Below are 20,715 nucleotides of genomic sequence, written 5' to 3' on the forward strand. Positions count from 1 at the left end.
TGCAGCGGAATGTTGTCATTGTACATAGCCTTTATTGCCTTCTTAAAGGTTTGTACGAACCTCTCAGCCAATCCATTTGTGGCTGGATGATACGGGGCGGATGTGTAATGCCTTACCCCATTCTTCTTCATAAATCTCCGGAACTCTTCGGACACAAACTGTGGTCCGTTATCGGAGCAAATCTGTTCTGGCAAGCCGTTCCTGGTAAAAATGGTCCGTAGGACTGCAATAGTTTTCTTCGTGGTGGTGGAGGACATTTTGATGACCTCAGGCCATTTCAAGTGCGCATCCACGGCTATTAAAAACATTGAGTCCATGAATGGACCAGCAAAATCAATATGCACCCGTTGCCATGGAGATGAGGGCCACTCCCATGGGTGTAGAGGGGCATATGGTGGTGCATTTTGGACTTTCTGGCATCCTGAGCAGCTCTTGGTCAGGTCCTCGATTTGTTTATCGATTCCCGGCCACCACACATAAGCCCTGGCAAGTCTTTTCATTTTTACCCCTCCCAGACGACCCTCATGAAGCTCATTGAGCAGTCTATCCCTTAACTTGGGTGGAATTACCACTCGAGAACCACACATCAAGGTCCCCCGGCACACTGACAGCTGTTCTCTTCTTGTCGAGAATGCTGGCAACAGTGAGTCACCATGTGCTGGCCATCCCTTCACCGTCAAATCATATGCCCGAGACAGTGTCGGGTCATTTCGGGTCTCCTTTTCTATACGAGCGTTAGTTACCAGTAGGTATTCAACTATAGTCGAATGAAATATTTTGACAGGATCCACTGCTGGTGCTTCCTCCGCAGTAGGCAGTGGCAGGCGTGATAGCCCATCAGCATTTCCATGCTGTTTCGTGCCCTTATATTCAATCTCATAGTGGTGCGCCCCTAGAAAGAGTGACCATCTTTGTAATCATTGCGCAGTCATCATCGGAACGCCCTTCTTCGGTTTAAAAATGGAGACAAGAGGCTGGTGGTCAGTCAGCAAGGTGAATTGCTGCCCGTGCAGATAGTGATTGAACTTTTTCACTCCCCACAGTAGGCTGGGGGCCTCCCTGTCAATCTGGGCGTAATTACGCTCGGCTGAGGTCAGTGATCGTGACGCAAAGGCTATTGGCCTCTCTGAGCCATCCGAGAATTTGTGCGACAGCACCGCTCCAATGCCGTAGGGTGACGCATCACACGCCAACCGAATTGGTAGTGCTGGGTTGAAATGGGCCAATACCTCTTTCGATGTGATTAGTGTTTTGCTCTTCTGGAAAGCTCGTTTACATTCGTCACTCCACTTCCATGGCACTCCAGTTTGCAGTAGGGTGTTCAGTGGGTGTAGCATTGTAGACAAATTTGGCAAGAACTTATGGTAGTAGTTTACCAGCCCGAGGAGCGACCTCAGTTGTGACACATTTTCCGGTGCTGGAGCCTTGACTACTGCCTCAATCTTTTCTGGGGACTTATGTAACCCCTCTTTATCGATAACGTGGCCACAATACGAGATCTGTTTTTAAAAAAACTCGCATTTGGGGCGGTTAGCTCGGAGCCCATATTCCTTCAATCTAGTGAGCACCTGCTCCAGGTTGGCGAGGTGATCACTGTCATTTTGGCCCGTGACCAGGATGTCGTCCAAATAACACTGAGTCCCTGGGATCCCTTGCAGGACTTGTGCCATTGCCCTTTGCCAAATAGCTGGAGCTGATGCTACCTCGAATACCAGTCGGTTGTATTGGTAGAGACCTTTATGGGTGTTGATTGTGAGGTATTTTTTTGATGCTTCTTCTACCTCCATTTGCAGATACGCCTGGGCCAGATCAATCTTAGTGAAGCATTTCCCTCCAGATAGCAAGGCGAAAATATCTTCAATCCGCGGAAGTGGATATTGCATGGTGTGAAGGACTGGGTTCACTGTTACCTTAAAGTCCCCATAGATGCGAACCTTCCTTGGTTCCCCAGGCGTGCTGCTCAATGACTTTTTCATCACAGGGGCGATGGGTGTAGCCCACTCGCTCCAGTCTACCTTGGACAGTACTCCTGAACGTTCCAAACTCTCCAGCTCTGCTTTGACGGCTGGGCGGATCGCATAAGGTACCGGTCTGGCCTTAAAAAATTTTGGGCTTGCGTTTTCTTCGATTTTAATTGTTGCTGTCATGCCTTTTAGTGTTCCTAGTCCTTGCTGGAACACTTCTTGTGCGTCGGTCAGGATCTTTGACAGTCGCCCAGGTGTGACGTCGTCATCCTTTTTGGCAGCCACAGTCAGTGCTTGTATGGAATGCCAATCCAGCTGTATTTTCCGGATCCATTCACGTCCCAGTAATGGTGGTCCTCCATCTTGCAATACATACAGGTCTAGTTTTGGTGTTTCCTTACCGTTATATATAATGGTCACCCTTATTTTTCCTTTGGGGTAGACTTTTTGCACCGTGTATGTCTTCAAAATAATTTTTGTGTCTCTCAAGGGTATGTGTGAGAATAGCCGCTCGTAGTCCCATCGGTTTATGACTATTAGGGCTGATCCTGTGTCCAATTCCATTTTTACCTGGACTCCTGCTATCTTGAGAGTGACCCAAATGGTTCGGTGATCCTCCGTTTTGATCACATTATGTAGTTTCAGACAACTCAGCTCCCTGCTTTTGGAGTCGTTATCACTCTTTTGTTCGTCTGAACTATTCTCCGTCACCTTATGTACCTTCTTGTACTTTTCTTTTGGAGATTTCTTATTGCTGGTTTTCTTTCCCGACCTGCAGACTCGTGCTATGTGTCCTACTTTTCCACACTGTCTGCACACTTTGTCTTTGAACCAGCAATCATTGTGGTCGTGTGTTGTTCTGCCGCAGCGATAGCACTTCTCTGTTCTGTATGACATTTCGTTTGTGCCATATTCTTGCGGTCTCTGTTGTATCTCTGCAGCGCCCCATGCTGCTGCTTCATATGATACCGCAATGCTGAAAGCCTTGTCCAGCTTAAGGTCCTTTTCAGATAAAAGCCGTTTCTGGGTTCCTTCACTTTGAAGCCCACACACAAACTTGTCCCTTAAGGTATCTGCCAGTCCCGTTCCAAACTGGCAGTGTTTCGATAGTTTGCGCAGTTCTGTTAAATACTCAGCATTGCTTTCATCCTTATGCTGGTTCCGTTTGTGAAACTTGAATCTTTCTGCTATCAGCAGCGGTGTGGGGTTTAAATGTTCCTGTTGTATCGTCACTATGTCTCCAAAACTCTTTTCCACTGGCTTCGCTGGGGTTACTAGATTTCGTAATAAGCCATACGTCTTTGCACCCATTAAATTTAACAATACTGGCACTTTCTTGTCATCTGACACCTCATTTGCCTTGCAGTATACCTCTATTCGTTCGACATATGTAGTCCAACCTTCGACTTCATTGTCAAATGCGGTGATACTGCCACTCTTCGGCATTTTGGGTGTGGTTTAAAATGGCATCTCCCGTGCTTTCCTTCCTCCCCCGCTGCTGCCAACGCCGCTCTTGGTAGTCCTCGTGGCAATGGCGGCGCCCTGTAGGTTTCGCGCGTTTCTCCTGTGCTGCTGCCAACGCCGCTCTCGGCGGTCCTCGTGGCAATGGCGGCGCCACGCGGGTTTCTGCGCGTCTCTCTCCCTCTCCTCGACGCTGCTCGGCCCCTGAACACTGGTTGTGTCCTGTGCGCTCTGCCCTCTCTCTCTCCCGTCGACGCTGCTCGGCCCTTTGCTGTTCCGCTCGGTCGGGCTCTAGCCCACCGCTGTCCGGGAAGGGTCTGCGCACTACCTGTTGCCAGCCCGTTTCGCTGGACCACCGCGACTGGAAAGTCAAGCCTGGCTCTCAACAGCCTCCCCCGCAATTCTCGAGTCTCTGCTGGATGACTGGGCGGTTGCCCGTGGTGGACGCCCGTGTCTCTGGCCTTGACCTCCAGTCTACTGGTCTCCAGGAATGAATCCCTGGGAGGTGATGCAGAGTTGCAGGTAGGATCGAATTTGCCTCCTCGCCAATGTTGTGTCCGTCAGTAGTAAGACACAGACTGCAGGAGAACGGTACAACAGGTGTTTACTCAACGTGGCTCACTCTGGAACTGAACTGTACAGATTACTACTCAGTGCTATATACAGGTGTGGTCACTGCCCGTACTACAGTATACATGAGCTGTAAAAAGTAGTTCCCCCCCTTAAAGGTATATACATTACACCTTCCAGGCTGGTGCTGGAGATATTAGCAACATCTCACAGTTTGCCATCCACTGTTGCATAAGGGAGGTCACTGAGGCTCTCTATTCAAAGAGAGCTAACTTAATTTCATTCCCACTTGCCAGAGACAAGCAGGCGGAGCAAGCATGAGAGTTTGCAAGGTTTGCAGGCTTCTCGATGGTGCAGGGTGCCATTGATTGCATGCACATTGCTTTGCGGGCACTGCATGTCAACTCTGCCATGTACCGGAACCGAAAAGGATTCCACTCCCTCAACATCCAGCGTAGGCAATACTTCATGCAGGTCAATCACTGGTATCCTGGCAGCAGTCAAGATGCCTTCATTCTGCAGCAGTCTGCTGTGCCAGATGTATTTCAGCTACCACAGCAAACCAAAGGGTGGCTACTGGGTGACAAGGGCTATCTGCTGACAACATGGCTCACGACTCCAGTTCAAAATCCACATACACGTGCGCAGCATGCATACAATGAAAGCCATGTTGCCACAAAAAATGTGATAGAGCAGAGCATTGGCATGCTGAAGAAGCAATTCCACTGTCTGGACTGCTCTGGAGGAGCTCTGCAGTAGTCGGCTGAGCGGGTCTCAAGATTTGTGGTGGTATGCTGCATGCTGCACAACCTTGCCATCATGAGGGAACAGCCCTTGCCGCCAGCTATCAGGCAAGAAGCTAAGGAACAAGAGGAAGAGGAGGAGGTGGAAGAGGAGGAAGAGAAAGGGAGACAGCAACCTGGACAGCCAAGTGATGAAAGGTGTCATCGACAGTGCTATCAAGCAGCATTTACTCACCAATAACCTGCTTACTGATGCTCAGTTTGGGTTCCGCCAGGACCACTTAGCTCCAGACCTCATTACAGCCTTGGTCCAAACATGGACAAAAGAGCTGAATTCCAGAGGTGAGGTGAGAGTGACTGCCCTTGACATCAAGGCCGCATTTGGCCGAGTGTGGCATGAAGGAGCCCTAGTAAAACTGAAGTCAGTGGGAATCGAGGGGAAAACTCTCCACTGGCTGGAGTCATACCTAGCACAAAGGAAGATGGTTGTGGTGGTTGGAGGTCAATCATCACAGCCCCAGGACATTACTGCAGTTCCTCAGGGCAGTGTCCTAGGCCCAACTGTTTTCAGCTGCTTCATCAATGACCTTCTCTCTATCATAAGGTCAGAAGTGGGGATGTTTGCTGATGACTGCACTGACTTCAGTGTCATTTGCAACTCCTCAGATAATGAAGCAGTCCATGCCCACATGCTACAAGATCTGGACAACATTCAGGCTTGAGCTGATAAGTGACAGGTACCATTCGCGCCACACAAGTGCCAGGCAATGACTATCTCCAACAAGCGAGGATCCAACCGCCGCCCCTTTACATTCAACGGCATTACCATCACCGAATCCCCCACCATCAATGTCCTGGGGATCACCATTGACCAGAAACTTAACTGAACCAGCCACATAACCAAGATCTAGTTTTCCGGGAACAAACAAACTTTACCAATCACAAGGTTTATCCTCATGATTGGTAAAGTTTGTTTGTTCCCAGAAAACTAGATCTTGGTTATATCCTCTTTTACAATAGTCACTATCTGTACAGATTAATGTGGGCTTAATAGGGTCTGCCTTTTCTAAAGCATACCATAGTGCTGCAGCTTCAGGATATTGCGCTGTCTTATGACCAAGGGGTATGGACAGTAATTCTTCTGGATAAAAAGAATAGGAATCTCGAAAATTCCCAACTACTATCCCCATCCCGGCTGAGTATTGTTGGGATGTCCCTTTTTTAATTGTCATTTTTCCTAATAAAAAGACTTGGCCATTTCCACCAGGGTTTGCCATTTGATCAGGACCTAACCTCGGTTAGGATTTACTATGAACTTTATAAGAAATTTCTAGACCTCAATGGTATATTGAGGGAGTTCTGATTTAAGTTCTACAAGGCCTGATCAGTAAAACACTCCGGCCTAGAAATTCAGTCGCGTTTGCGCCCACTTATTGGCTATAGAGTGGTTTGCGCCGGAAGTTTTTTAGCGCCCGAAATTCAGTTGGTCCCTAACATCGGCGTTAGCCGGTAGTGCTGCACCGGCACCGATGATGTCATCGGTGTGCGCAGCGCCCCGGTTCCAATGCGATTCCGTGCCGAACGCCAAATTCAGTTGCGGCCGCCTCGCCCGCGCCGGCCGCAAACAGCGTTTGAAAAACGGTGCCTTGCAGCTCCGAGAGGCCGGCGCATAAAAGTGGAGGGGCGGCCGGCCGCTTTCCCGGCGGCTGCCTGGCCGCACCTCCCTCCCCGGACTCCTGCACCACCCCCCCGCAGCATTGGTGTCTGACTCCCGCGAGCCCGGCACTTCTCCGTGGTGCCGGGCTTATTTGCCGGGGGAATCCAGCGGCGATCTCACGGCTGCAGGCAGCTCCTCCTTAAGAGAAGGAAGAGGCCTGCAGTACCCCAGCCTGCCGCACCGCATCGGGTGCTGCAGCGGCAGCTGGACGCCTGAAACTGACTTTCATCGCCCCAAGCGAGGCGGCCAAACCCTGCAATAGCGCCCGCCTCCGTCTTGGGCCGCCGCAACTGAATTTCAGGCGGGCGCTGCGGGAATCCGGGCGAGCGCTAAATTTCGGGCGCTAAAGACCTGGCGCGGCGACACCGAATTTTTAGCCCTCCTTCTATACTTAACAATCTACGAGATGGATATAGCTATAAATATAAGTATAGGGTTCTGTATCAACTCGTTAATCCACACGTTGGTTGCCAACTGAAAGGATATTTACTAGTCCTAGCCCCTTTAGGGCTATCCAGGATCAGGCGTATTTCTCAGATGTTCACTTTCAACTAAAGTTTGAGGTAGCCGAATCCTAAAGACGCTTAACTGGGTCTAAAGGTCCGGGCTATCTCTCCCTAAAGGAAAGGAACAACCCGTGAATGTTACCGTCCTCCAGATAGCACTTTTAATAAGTTTAGCTAGACTGTAACGTCTCGGATATTATGAGGGTCCGGAGAACTCCCCTCAGAAATGTACCTCTTCACCAAAGAGTGTACAGAGATTGAGTTCACAAATTATTGATACAGAAGACTTATGTGAGACAATTCTAAAAATATATAGAGATTTATTAAAAGAACTGACATGCAATTTACAGTTGGTGAATCAGTCAATCGCAACGTTAACAGTTCTAAAAAGAGAAAAAAATATGATCTTATTTTTAACAGAGAATCTTACTTTTAAATCTTAACTTTGCTACAGTTCTTAAATTTTTCTATACAGGATATCCATCAATATCAAAATTCCTTTGATCCCCAAGGTACAAAGAGTGGAAGACCACAGAGCCGCCTCTGTGGCCGAGAATCGCTTTGCCCGATTAAAGCGAGTCTGCTATCTCATTTGAGACTTCAATGTTTATACCCTTTTTCAGTTGTATTTCCTTTAAGGTTTCTGCTGATGCAAGTCAATTATCACTATTCATCTTTCTGCTGACCTCTGCAATTCTTTACTGCCACATCAGCTTGTAATATTCCAGAATCTGCCACAGCTCCAGGTGTTCTGGGTTCACCATATAAAAGGTGTGAAAGGCAGATGTCCCTTATTTTATGTGTCATCTTTACGAGGGCAGCTGTTCCTAATCTTATATGGCATCTTTACGAAGTTTAATTTATATCGCATATCTAGGCTTCACCATTGTTTTGTTCCCAAAAGGTCAGCCACTCGGAGCAATCCCATTCTTCTGTTTTAATAAGATTATTTATTCAGGGTCAACAACTTGTCCTGTTTCAATAACCAGAATTCTTTCATAGCTATTTCATAGTTAGGTTTCTAAATTTCCAAACCCAGTTTGTCATGTTTTAAAGAATTTATATGGTAGAGCTCCTTATAAGGTACTCTTCAGGGTCAACCACTGTCTTATCTCAGCCAGAATTCTTTCATAAGATAGTGTATTTTTCTAAAAAAGGCTATATAGTATGGTTTTCTAAAATGGTTATATAGTATATTCCTTCACATTTAAATTGTCCGACGGCTTCTCCGACATCCAGTTCTGGATGAGTATAGAAATTTTCCCCAATTAAATATGGGGAAGACCGAAGCTGTTGTTTTCCTGGAGGAATTCCTGGAGTGTTAACGGGATGGTTTCCTGGACCAATATGTTGAGGAACCAACCAGAGATCAGGCCATCTTAGACTGGGTATTATGTAACGAGAAAGGATTAATTAGCAATCTTGTTGTACGAGGCCCCTTGGGTTGGAGCGATCATAATATGATCGAATTCTTCATTAAGATGGAGAATGAAGTAGTTGACTCAGAGGCTAGGGTCCTAAATTTAAATAAAGGAAACTACGATGGTCTGAGGCGCGAGTTGGGTAGGATTGATTGGGGAATGTCACTCAAAGGATTGACGGTGGATAGGCAATGGCAAACATTCAAAGACTGCATGGATGAACTACAGAATTTGTTCATCCCTGTTTGGCATAAAAATAAAACAAAAAAGGTGACTCAACCGTGGCTAACAAGGGAAATTAGAGATAGCATAAGATCCAAGGAGAGGACATATAAATTGGGCAGAAAAAGCAATAATCTTGAGGATTGGGAGCAGTTTAGGATTCAACAAAGGAGGACAAAGGGATTAATTAAGAAGGGGAAAATAGAATATGAGAGTAAGCTTTCAGGGAACATAAAAACTGACTGTAAAAGCTTTTATAGATATGTGAAGAGAAAAAGATTGGTGAAGTCAAGCATAGGTCCCTTGCAGTCAGAATCAGGGGAATTTATAATGGGGAACAAAGAAATGGCAGACCAACTAAATACATATTTTGGTTCTGTCTTCACAAAGGAGGACACAAATAACCTCCCAGAGATGCCGGGGAACATAGGATCTGATGAAAGGGAGGAACTGAAAGAAATCAGTATTTGTAGGGAAATGGTTTTAAGGAGATTGATGGGATTGAAGGCCGATAAATCCCCACGGCCTGATAATCTACATCCTAGGGTACTTAAGGAAGTGGCCCTAGAAATAGTATATGCATTGCTGATCATCTTCCAACATTCGATGGAATCTGGAACATTACCCATGAATTGGAGGGTAGCTAATTTTAACCCACTATTCAAAAAAGGTGGTAGAGAGAAAACAGGGAATTACAGACCGGTAAGCCTGACATCGGTAGTGGGGAAAATGCTAGAGTCCATTATAAAAGATGTAATAGCAGAGCACTTGGAAAACAGTGACAGGATCGGACAAAGTCAACATGGATTCACAAAAGGCAAATCGTGCTTGACTAATCTACTGGAATTTTTTGAGGATGTAACTGGTAAAATAGATAAAGGAGAACCAGTGGATGTGGTGTATCTGGAGTTTCAGAAGGCCTTCAATAAGTTCCCGCATAAGAGATTAGCGTGCAAAGTTAAGGCACATGGGATTGGGGGCAAGGTATTGACTTGGATAGAGAACTGGTTGGCAGACAGAAAGCAAAGAGTTGGAATAAATGGGTCTTTTTCTGAGTGGCAGGCAGTGACTAGTGGGGTACCGCAGGAATCGGTCCTTGGACCCCAGCTATTCACAATATATATTAATGATCTAGACAAGGGAACTAGATGTAATATCTCCAAATTTGCAGACGACACAAAGCTGGGTGGGCGTGTGTGCTGTGAGGAGGATGTCGAGAAACTCCAGGATGATTTGGACATGTTGGGTGATTGGGCAGAAACATGGCAGATGCAATATAACGTGGATAAATGTGAGGTTATCCACTTTGGTGGCAAAAACAGGAAGGCAGATTATTATTTAAATGGCAATAGATTGGGAGAAGGGGAAGTGCAACGAGACCTGGGTGTCCTTGTGCACCAGTCGCTGAAGGTAAGCATGCAGGTGGAGCAGGTGGTTAAGAAGGCTAATGGTATGTTGGCCTTCGTAGCGAGAGTGTTTGAGTACAGGAACAAGGATGTCTTGCTGCAGTTGTACAGGGCCTTGGTGAGACCACATCTTGAGTATTGTGTGCAGTTTTGGTCGCCTTATCTGAGGAAGGATGTTCTTGGCATGGAAGGAGTGCAGCGAAGATTCATCAGGCTGATACCTGGGATGGCAGGAATGACGTATGAGGAGAGATTGGGTCGATTGGGCTTGTACTTGCTGGAGTTTAGAAGAATGAGAGGTGATCTCATTGAAACTTATAAAATTCTAACAGGACTGGACAGACTAGATGCAGGAAGGATGTTCCCGATGGTCGGGGAGTCCAGAACCAGGGGTCACAGTCTAAGGATAATGGGTAGGCCATTTAGGACAGAAATTAGGAGGAATTTCTTCACCCAGAGAGTGGTGAACCTGTGGAACTCTCTACCACAGAAGGCGGTGGAGGGCAGTTCATTGAATATATTCAAAAAGGAGTTGGATATATTTCTTAAGGCTAAATATGGGGTATGGGGAGAAAGCAGGGACTGGGTACTGAATTTGGATGATCAGCCATGATCGCATTGAATGGCGGAGCAGGCTCGAGGGGACGAATGGCCTACTCCTGCTCCTATCTTCTATGTTTCTATGTTTCTATGTTTTTGGTCCCCACCACAAGCTCCATTCCCTAGTCACTGACTCCATCCCTCTCCGTAACATCTGTCTGAGGCTGAATCACACTGTTCACAACCTTGGTGTCATATTTGACCCTGAAATGAGCTTCCGACCACATATCCGCAGCATAACTAAGACCGCCTATTTCCACCTCCATAACATCGCCCGTCTCTGCCCTTGCCTCAGCTCATCTGCTGCTGAAACCCTCATCCATGCCTTTGTTACCTCGAGCCTTGACTATTCCAACGTGCTCCTGGCTGGCCTCCCACATTCTACCCTATGTAAACTTGAGGTGATCCAAAACTCGGCTGCCCATGTCCTAACTTGCACCAAGTCCTGTTCTCCCATCACCCCTGTGCTCGCTGACCTACATTGGCTCCCAGTTATGCAACACCTCGATTTCAAAATTCTCATCCTTGTTTTCAAATCCCTCCATGGCCTTGCCCCTCCCTATCTCTGTAATCTCCTTCAGCTCCACAACCCCCCCCCCAAAGATATCTGCACTCTTCTAATTCTGCCCTCTTGAGTATCCCTGACTATAATCGCTCAACCATTGGTGGCCGTGCCTTCTGTTCCCTCGGCCCTAATCTCTGGAATTCCCTACCTAAACCTCTCCGCCTCGCTACCTCTCTTTCCTCCTTTAAGACGCTCCTTAAAACCTACCTGTTTGACCAAGCTTTTGGTCACCTGCCCTAATTTCCCCTTCTGTGGCTCGCTGTCACATTTTTTGTCTTATAATACTCCTGTGAAGCACCTTGGGTTGTTTTACTATGTTAAAGGTGCTATATAAATACAAGTTGTTGTTGTTGAACATGCAGGCATGCCTGTCCCCCTCCTGCTGCTTTCGGTTGTGCACAACCTTCTCCTGCAAGAAAGAAATTAGTATTAGTGAAAAAAATAGCACTGGAGAAATTAATGGGACTGAAAGCTTATAAACCCACTGGACCTGATGGTCTACACCCTAGGGTTTTGAAAGAGGTGGCTTTAGAAATATTGGATACATTGGATGTCATTTTTCCAAAATTCCAAAGATTCTGGAATGGTTCCCATGGATTGCAAGGTAGCAAATGTAACCCCACTATTTAAGAAAGGAGGGAGATAGCAAACGGGGAACTACAGACCAATTAGCCTGACATCAGTAGTAGGGAAAATGCGAGACTCTATTATTAAGGACATGCTAACAGGACACTTAGAAAATAATAATAGGATTGGGCAGAGTCAACAGGAATAATGAAAGGGAAATCGTGTTTGACAAATCTGTTAGAGCTTTTTGAGGTTGTAACTAGCAGAAAAGAAAAGGGGGAACCAGTGGATGTGATGTATTTGGATTTTCAGAAGGCATTCGATAAGGTGCCACCCAAGAGGTTATTGAACTAAATTAGTGCTCCTGGGATTGGGGGTAATATACTAGCATGGATTGAGGATTGGTTAACGGACAGAAAACAGAGTAGGAATAAACGGATCACAAATAGAAATAAATGGGTGTGATCTGATTGCCATTACAGTGACGTGGTTGCAAGGTGACCAAGGCTAGGAACTGAAAATTCAGGGGTATTTGACATTTCGGAAGGATAGGTAGAAAGGAAAGGGAGGTGGGGTAGCTCTGTTAATAAAGGATGAGATCAGTGCAGTGGTGAGAAATGATATTGGCTCAGAAGGTCAAGATGTAGAATCAGTTTGGATGGAGATAAGAAATAGTATGGGAAAGAAGTCACTGGTGGGAGTAGTCTATAGACCCCCTAACAGTAGCTACACTGTAGGACAGAGTATAAATCAAGAAAGAATGGAGGCTTGTAAGAAAGGTACTGCAATAATCATGGGCGATTTTAATCTTCTTATAGATTGGACAAATCAAATTGGCAAGGGTAGCCTTGAGGATGAGTTCATGGAATGTATTCGGGATGGTTTCTTAGAACAATTCATTGTGGAACCAACCAGGGAGCAGGCTATTTTTGATCTGGTAATGTGTAATGAGACAGGATTAATTAATGATCTCATTGTAAAGGATCCTCTAGGGAAGAGTGATCATAGCATGATTAAATTTCAAATTCAGTTTGAGGGTGAGAAACTTGGGACTGAAACTAGTGTCCTAAACTTAAATAAGGGCAATTACAAAGGTATGAAGATGGAGTTGGCTAAAGTGGACTGGGAAAATAGATCAAAGGGTAAGATGGTAGATAAGCAGTGGCACACATTTAAGGAGATATTTCATAACTCTCAGGAAAAGTTTATTCCAGTGAAAAAGAAAGACTGTACGAGAAGGATGAACCATCTGTGGCTAACTAAGGAAGTTAAGGATGGTATCAAATTGAAGGAAAAGGCATACAATGTTGCAAAGATTAGTGGTAGGCCAGAGGATTGGGAAATCTTTAGAAACCAGCAAAGGATGACTAATAAAAAAAAATAAAGAGAAGATAGATTATGAGAGTAAACTAGCAAAAAATATAAAAACAGACAGTAAGAGTTTCTACAGGTATATAAAAAGGAAGATAGTAGCTAAAGTAAATGTTGGTCCTTTAGAGGATGAAACTGGGGAATTAATAATGGGAAACAGGGAAATGGCAGAGACTTTGAACAAATATTTTGTATTGGTCTTTATGGTAGAAGACACCAAAAGCATCCCAATAATAATTGATAATCAAGGGGCTATAGGGAGGGAGGAACTTAAAACAATCACTATCACTAGAGAAAAAGTACTAGGCAAACTAATGGGACTAAAGACTGACAAGTCCCCTGGACCTGATGGCCTGCATCCTAGGGTTTTAAAAGAAGTGGCTGCAGAGATAGTGGATGCGTTGGTTGTAATCTACCAAAATTCCCTGGATTCTGGAGAGGTCCCAGCGGATTGGAAAAATGCAAATGTAACTCCCCTATTCAAGAAAGGAGGAAGACAGAAAGCAGGAAACTATTGGCCAGTTAGCCTAACATCTGTCACTGGGAAAATGCTGAAATCCATTATTAAGGAAGTAATAGCAGGACATTTAGAAAATCAAAATACAATCAAGCAGAGTCAACATGGTTTTATGAAAGGGAAGTTGTGTTTGACAAATTTACTAGAGTTCTTTGAGGATGTAACGAGCAGGGTGGAAAAAGGGGAACCAATAGATGTAGTGTATTTGGATTTACAGAAGGCATTCGATAAGGTGCTGCATAAAAGGTTACTGCACAAGATAAGAGCTCACGATGTTGGGGGTAATATATTAGATTGGATAGAGGATTGGCTAACTAACGGAAAACAGAGAGTTGGAATAAATGGGTCATTTTCAGGTTGGCGAACTGTAACTAATGGGATGCCACAGGGATCAGTGCTGGGGCCTCAACTATTTACAATCTATATTAATGACTTGGATGAAGGGACCGAGTGTACTGTTGCCAAATTTGCTGACGATACAAAAATAGGTGGGAAAGCAAGTTGTGAGAGTGTGAGGAGTACACTAAGAGACTGCAAAAAGATATAGATAGGTTAAGCAAGTGGGCAAATATTTGGCAGATGGAGTATAATGTGGGAAAATGTGAGGTTATCCACTTTGGTAGGAAGAATAAAAAAGCAAATTATTATTTAAATGGAGAGAGATTACAGAATGCTGCGGTACAGAGGGATCTGGGTGTCCTCGTACAAGAAACACAAAAAGTTAGCATGCAGGTACAGCAAGTAATTAGGAAGGCAAATGGAATGTTGGTCTTTATTGCAAGGGGGATGGAGTATAAAAGTAGGGAAATCTTGCTACAACAGTACAGGGCGTTGATGAGACCACACCTGGAGTACTGCGTACAGTTTTGGTCTCCTTATTTAAGGAGGGATATACTTGCATTGGAGGCAGTTCAGAGAAGGTTCACTAGGTTGATTTTTGAGTTGAAGGGGTTGTCTTATGAGGAAAGGATGAGCAGGTTGGGCCTATACACATTGGAGTTTAGAAGAATGAGAGGTGATCTTATTGAAACATAAGATTCTGAGGGGGCTTGACAGGGTAGATGCAGGGAGGATGCTTCCCCTCATGGGGGAATCTAGAACTAGGGGACATAGTTTCAGAATAAGAGGTCACCCATTTAAAACAGAGATGATGAGGAATTTCTTCTCTCAGAGGGTCATGAATCTTTGGAATTCTCTACCCGAGAGGCCTGTGGAGGCTCAGTCATTGAGTATATTCAAGACAGAGATTGATAGGTTTTTGAATATTAAGGGAATCAAGTGATATAGTTATAGTGCAGGAGTGTAGAGATTAGGAAGAAGATCAAACATGATCTTATTGAATGGCGGAGCAGGCTCGAAGGGCCAAATGGCCTATTCCTGTTCCTATTTCTTATGTTAGAGGGAAATGTGTTAGTGAGTGGTGTGCCTGTCATGGTTGAATAGCTGGCAGTGTGTGCAAGCTGTGAGACGTGGGTGTGAGGCTTGCAACAATGCTAAGTGTGTGAGAGTAAGGTGAAGCATATGCATGTTAGATATGAGTCCTGATTGATAGAGATTGCTGTTGTGATTTGAGCAGTGGCTGAGGCTAGTGATGCAATTGGTAGGATATGGCATTTGAAGATGCATTCATTGACGTTGACCACTCGTATGAGGTCATTAAACTTCTTGCGACACTGCATCCAGGTCCTTGGGGTTAAACTCCTGGTATTGACCTCTGCGGCTATCTGCTCCCACTGCCTTTTCACCGTGTGTCTGGAGGGCCTTCTGGCCCCCTGCAGATACAGGATGTCTCTCCTCCTTTTCACCTCCTCCACCATGACCTCCAATCGGAAAACCTGGGTGCCCGCATTCTCCCATGATCAGCCATTCTTTTGTCTTTCCCAGGTTAGATTCACCTCACAAAAGACTCCCAGCACCTGCTCCTGCCACAATGCACCTCTCTTTTAAGAGGTGCAGGCTAGCTTTAAGCAGTGCAGGCTAGCTTTAAGTAGTGCTAGCAAGTATTGATTTGGGCCCCCTGCTGATGCGGCCGTCAATCAACATTTCGGTTAGCGCTGGCTGCATGCAGAAATAATGATAATAAGCAGGCAGCCTGAAAATGCCATGCTCTCTGCATTACATCGAATGGGTGCAGGGTTACTGTGTATCACGATCCCCGCGCCCGTTTTTGGGGGCGATCTAATTTAGCCCCCTAAATCTCTGTGTATGACTGATATAGGCTTAATTGCATGGGGTGAGATGCATTTACAACATTTTTAACACTCTGCCAAATTATTTCATATTCAATATCTTTATGAAAATACATTACAGCAAAGTTATGTTTGCCTTCCCAGTTTAATCAGGATTTCAAGTACACTAATAACTTTGGAATAGAATTTTTCCTTTTTAAGAGAAATGATTCAGTTACACCTGCATGACCATTGATTTTCTTTGTTTAATTCTGAAGCACTTCCCAGTACAATGCTAAGTGGAAAAATTCTTGAAATAAAAACCTTCCTGCAGTCCCGTTTGATTAGTCCTCTAAAGAAAGAAAAACTTGCATTTATATAGCACTTTACATGACCTCAGGGTACCCAAAGCACTTTATGGACAACTAGCTGGAGTGCCCGGCGGTGCCGAGGCTTTTTCGAGGGCATGTTGTTGTTGGAAGAGAGAGAGAGCGAGCGACTGGTGGGGGGGGGGGGGAAGAGAGAGAGTGACTGGTGGGGGGGGGGGAAGAGAGAGAGCGACTGGGGGGGAAGAGAGAGAGCGACTGGGGGGAAGAGAGAGAGCGACTGGGGGGGAAGAGAGAGAGCGACTGTGGGGGAAGAGAGAGAGCGACTGTGGGGGAAGAGAGAGAGCGACTGGGGGGAAAAGAGAGAGAGCGACGGGGGGAAAAGAGAGAGAGCGACTGGGGGGAAAAGAGAGAGAGCGACTGTGGGGGAAGAGAGAGAGCGACTGGGGGGAAAAGAGAGAGAGCGACTGGGGGGAAAAGAGAGAGAGCGACTGGGGGGAAAAGAGAGAGAGCGACTGGGGGGAAAAGAGAGAGAGCGACTGGGGGGAAAAGAGAGAGAGCGACTGGGGGGAAAAGAGAGAGAGCGACTGGGGGGAAGAGAGAGAGCGACTGGGGGGAAGAGAGAGCGACTGGGGGAAAGGGGGGGAAGAAGAGGGGGGAAGAAGAGGGGGGAAGGGGGGGAAAGAGAGAGGGAAGGAGGGGGGGAGGAGGGGAGGAGGGAGGGGGGTGGAGGAGGGGGAGGGGAGGAGGGGAGAGGAGGCGGGGGAGGGGAGAGGAGAGGGAGCAGGGGGAGCAGTCCCCGAGCCCCGCCCCCACCGATCTACCGAGGCTCCCCCCCGATCTCCCGAGGCTCCCCCCCGCCCCGAGCTCCCGAGCCCCGCCCCCCCCCGATCTATCGAGCCCCACCCCACCCCCCCCGAGGCTTCCCCCCCCATCTCCCGAGGCTCGCCTCCCCCCCCCAGATCTCCCGAGGCTCGCCCCCCCACCGAGGCTCGCACCCCCCCCCCGCCTCGCCCCCCTCTCCCGAGGCTCGCCCCCCCGGGGCTCGCCCCGCAATCTCCCGAGGCTCGCCTCCCCGCCCCCCGCCCGAGCCGGCTTCAAGAGCAGAGAGCCCGAGCCCCGGTTGCCTTGGTAACCCTTCTCCCCTCTCCGCCTCCCGATCTCCGGGCCTGGGCCTGAGCGGCCGATTGCGTGAAGAAAGACCCTCCTCACCTGTCACGGAGTTGAAGTCTCCGAAAGCGGCCACGGTGCCCCGGGCCTCTTCCCCCGCGCATTCAGGAGGCGCGGGGAAGAGAGAGAGAGACAGACTGGGGGGGGAGAGTTAGACGCCGCCGCGCTCCTGCTCCGCGGAGCTCCGTGCCGCCACCGCCACACCAGCCTTTACTAAGATGGCGGCGGTAGCGGCGCTCGGCTGAGGCCCGCCCCTCCAGCCTTCACAAAGATGGCGGCGATCGGGGGCCGCTTGTTGACTGAGGAGGTGCCTAGCTCGGGCGTGGGTGCAGAGGAGAGGCCGAGGCTTCGAGGCCTACCTGGAAAAATGGGAAAGGTAGGAAAATTAATGAGATTAGATAAAAGATTTAGAAAGTAATTAACTTTTTTAAAAAACAATATGTGTTTTAAAAGCAACGTTTTTTTTAAAGATGCAGAAAGCGGGAAAAAGAAAGGAAAAGTTTGGAATCAAGATGGCGGCGACTCACCTCGGTTCAGAACGATAAGGCCCGCCCACGCACGCACCGATTGGTCGACCGTCAGGTCAACAAAGCGTAGGATTGGTCAATCGTCCCGTCACTCGACCGTAGGAGGGCCTGGCCGCACGCGCCAGGAACCTGGCGTACGATTGGTCGACCTCGAGGGCACTCTGTCACTAATGAGTGGATAATGAGATGCTAATGAGTGGAATTTTGAACGTTTTTCGGATACCGCGGGCGCGATTTTCGTCCGGCCGAAACGTAAATATGCTTACGATCGTTTTGGAACGGTGAGCTTTCTTTCGACGTAACGCACGCGTAGGTACGCTGTGTAACTTTCGAGCGCATAGCCGGACAGACGCACACTTCAGGACAGACAGACAGAAGGACAGACATAGACAGACAGAACGATCCGTTTATATATATATAGATGAAATACTTTTGTCTCAAACGCAGTTTTATATTCATTCTCATCAGCAGTTTATAAGATTTAATTTTCCAGTACAGGGAAAGAAAACTTGATAGTGAACATGGATTGAAAAATGTCTATCTAACAAAGCAGATAAAATTAACATTAGAGAACTTTTTTTCTACAAAAAAGGGTGACTGTACTCAATACAAAATCAATAGAATCATACAGTTTTCTGTTGTAAACTACAAAGTTCTCATAATACAGTATTATAATAGCCAAATTCAAAGCCTGATATATTTTAATAGATGTGCAGCATCGTTTGAATGATTTAGCTGTAAATACATATTTAAGTTATTCTAGGAGAATTGCTGGTAAGTTTATGATACAACTCCTTTAATATTCTGACGTTATTATAATCGCACACATGATCTATGATGTAACGTGGAAGAACTCTATATAAGGTGGTGCATCATTCAGTTAATTAACTAATTTCTGTGGCTGTGTGACCGAGTTTACTGCAATTCTGCCTACAATGGACAACAGGACCCAGCTATGTGCTCCTGTTGAAGACATTAATTCGTCGTACAATCCACCAGTAATTATTATAACATTTATCTTCGGATTCATTGGAAATGTAATTGCTTTATGGATCTTTGGTTTTCATGTAAAATCCTGGAAACCAAACACTGTTTATTCACTGAATCTGGCGGTTGCAGACACTCTGTTAATCTGCTGTTTACCATTTCGAGCAGATTACTTTGTACGGGGCAAGAACTGGATTTTTGGTGATGCTGCGTGTCGTCTGAAGGTATTTTTGATTTCCCTAAACCGGGTAGGGAGCATCGCTTTCCTTACAGTTATGGCGGTCGATCGCTATTTTAAGGTGGTCCACCCTCACCATAACGTGAACAAGATACCGACAAGCTGTGCAGTGAAGGTCGCCGGTGTCCTGTGGATTCTAGCAATGGCAATTTCTTCACATCTTTTAATAGAACGACACACCTTCCCGCACAGCAATCTGACATACTGCGAGCCTTTCAACATATACGAGCCTCTAAGTCCTACGACAATTTGGACCGATATTGTTTTTATTCTTTTCAAGTTTGTTTTACCAGCTTCGATTATCCTGTTCTCCACGTCCTGCATCATCTGGAAGTTAAAACAAATGAAAATTGAAACGAGGAGTAAATATAACCGAGCAGTAAAGCTTGTGATAGCGGTGGCAGCAGTTTTTATATTTTGTTTCTTGCCCACAAACGTTGCTGTAGTCGCTGTTTTAATTACGAAGCAGAGTCACAGAGACTGCGAGTCATATGAAACAGCTGTTCATGTATTTTATAATACATTATTCATGACATATCTGAACAGTGTGCTCGACCCAGTTATTTACTACTTTTCAAGTTCAACATTTAAAGATGCTTTGAAGAAAGCTCTTTTTCCTCTTAATTTAAGACTTTCAAGATCAGCAGCAGGTCAAGGAATGCAACTAAGAGAGCCCAAAAGTGAACTGGTTGTGGATCAACATCTAAGAAAGGCACCAACCGGTCTGTAACACCCGTGCTCGATCCCAGTCTGAGTCAGCAGTGAATGTATGATCTAGCTGCTAATTATCAGCTTGTGCAATTAAAGTATAGCCTGTGAATACATGCAAAATCTTGGAATTGGGTTAATTGGAGATATTTTAAAATCAGGTAATCTATTTCGAACAAATATGTGCCGATATAAACTGCAATTTTCAAAATCAAGTTATTCACCTGCAAAATATTTCTTTTAATTCTATAAAATAAAGGAGCGATTTCTACAAGGCTTGCAGATCGCGATAAGTTATGGTGTATGTAAGGTCATACAGCACTTGCAGATGCATATGAAAAAGTAGGGATACAGTTTTATACAAATGAGTAGGACTTCCACAAGGATGGGAATGTTGTTCATTTTCTAGCAGGTGAGATTAGTGCATGCTATTTACAGGGTGAGAGGAATCAGCGGGGAAAGAGGAAAGGCTTGGCTTTAGTGGTATATGGGAGGCTGGTATTAATTATGGTGTGGAGATGCCGGTGTTGGACCGGGGTGGACAAATGTAAGAAGTCACACAACACCAGGTTATAGTCCAACAGTTTTATTTGAAATCAGAAGCTTTCGGAGCGCTGCTCCTTCGTCAGGTGAAGTGGCGAGATGCCTATAGACACAGATTATATAGTCAGAGAATAATGCCAGATGATTACAGGTAATCTTTCTAACTGCCATTTATCACACCTCGGCAGAGAGATAATCACAGCAATCAAAGGTGTGAATGGTGTCCAAACAGGTCAGTCAGAAAACCATTACATCAAAGAACAATGAGGTGGGGTCACTAGGGGTCAAATGTTGCAGATGCTGGGGTCTGTATGAAAAACAAAAAACAGACAAAAAACATTTTCTTTGCTGGAAATCACAGCAGGTCCGGCCGCATTTGTGTAGAGAGAACAAGCCAACGACGACTCGAGTCTGGATG

General features: G+C 46.1%; 1 pseudogene; it reads left to right on the forward strand.

Annotated features, from left to right (window-relative positions):
- Positions 1-18,756: 18,756 nt before the first annotated feature.
- LOC147104374 (hydroxycarboxylic acid receptor 3-like) lies at positions 18,757-19,811 on the forward strand (annotated as a pseudogene).
- Positions 19,812-20,715: the final 904 nt, after the last annotated feature.

The sequence above is a fragment of the Somniosus microcephalus genome, chromosome 19, assembly GCF_052327205.1.
Source record: "Somniosus microcephalus isolate GS21.2 chromosome 19, FLI_Smic_1.0, whole genome shotgun sequence".
Taxonomy (NCBI): Eukaryota; Metazoa; Chordata; class Chondrichthyes; order Squaliformes; family Somniosidae; genus Somniosus; species Somniosus microcephalus.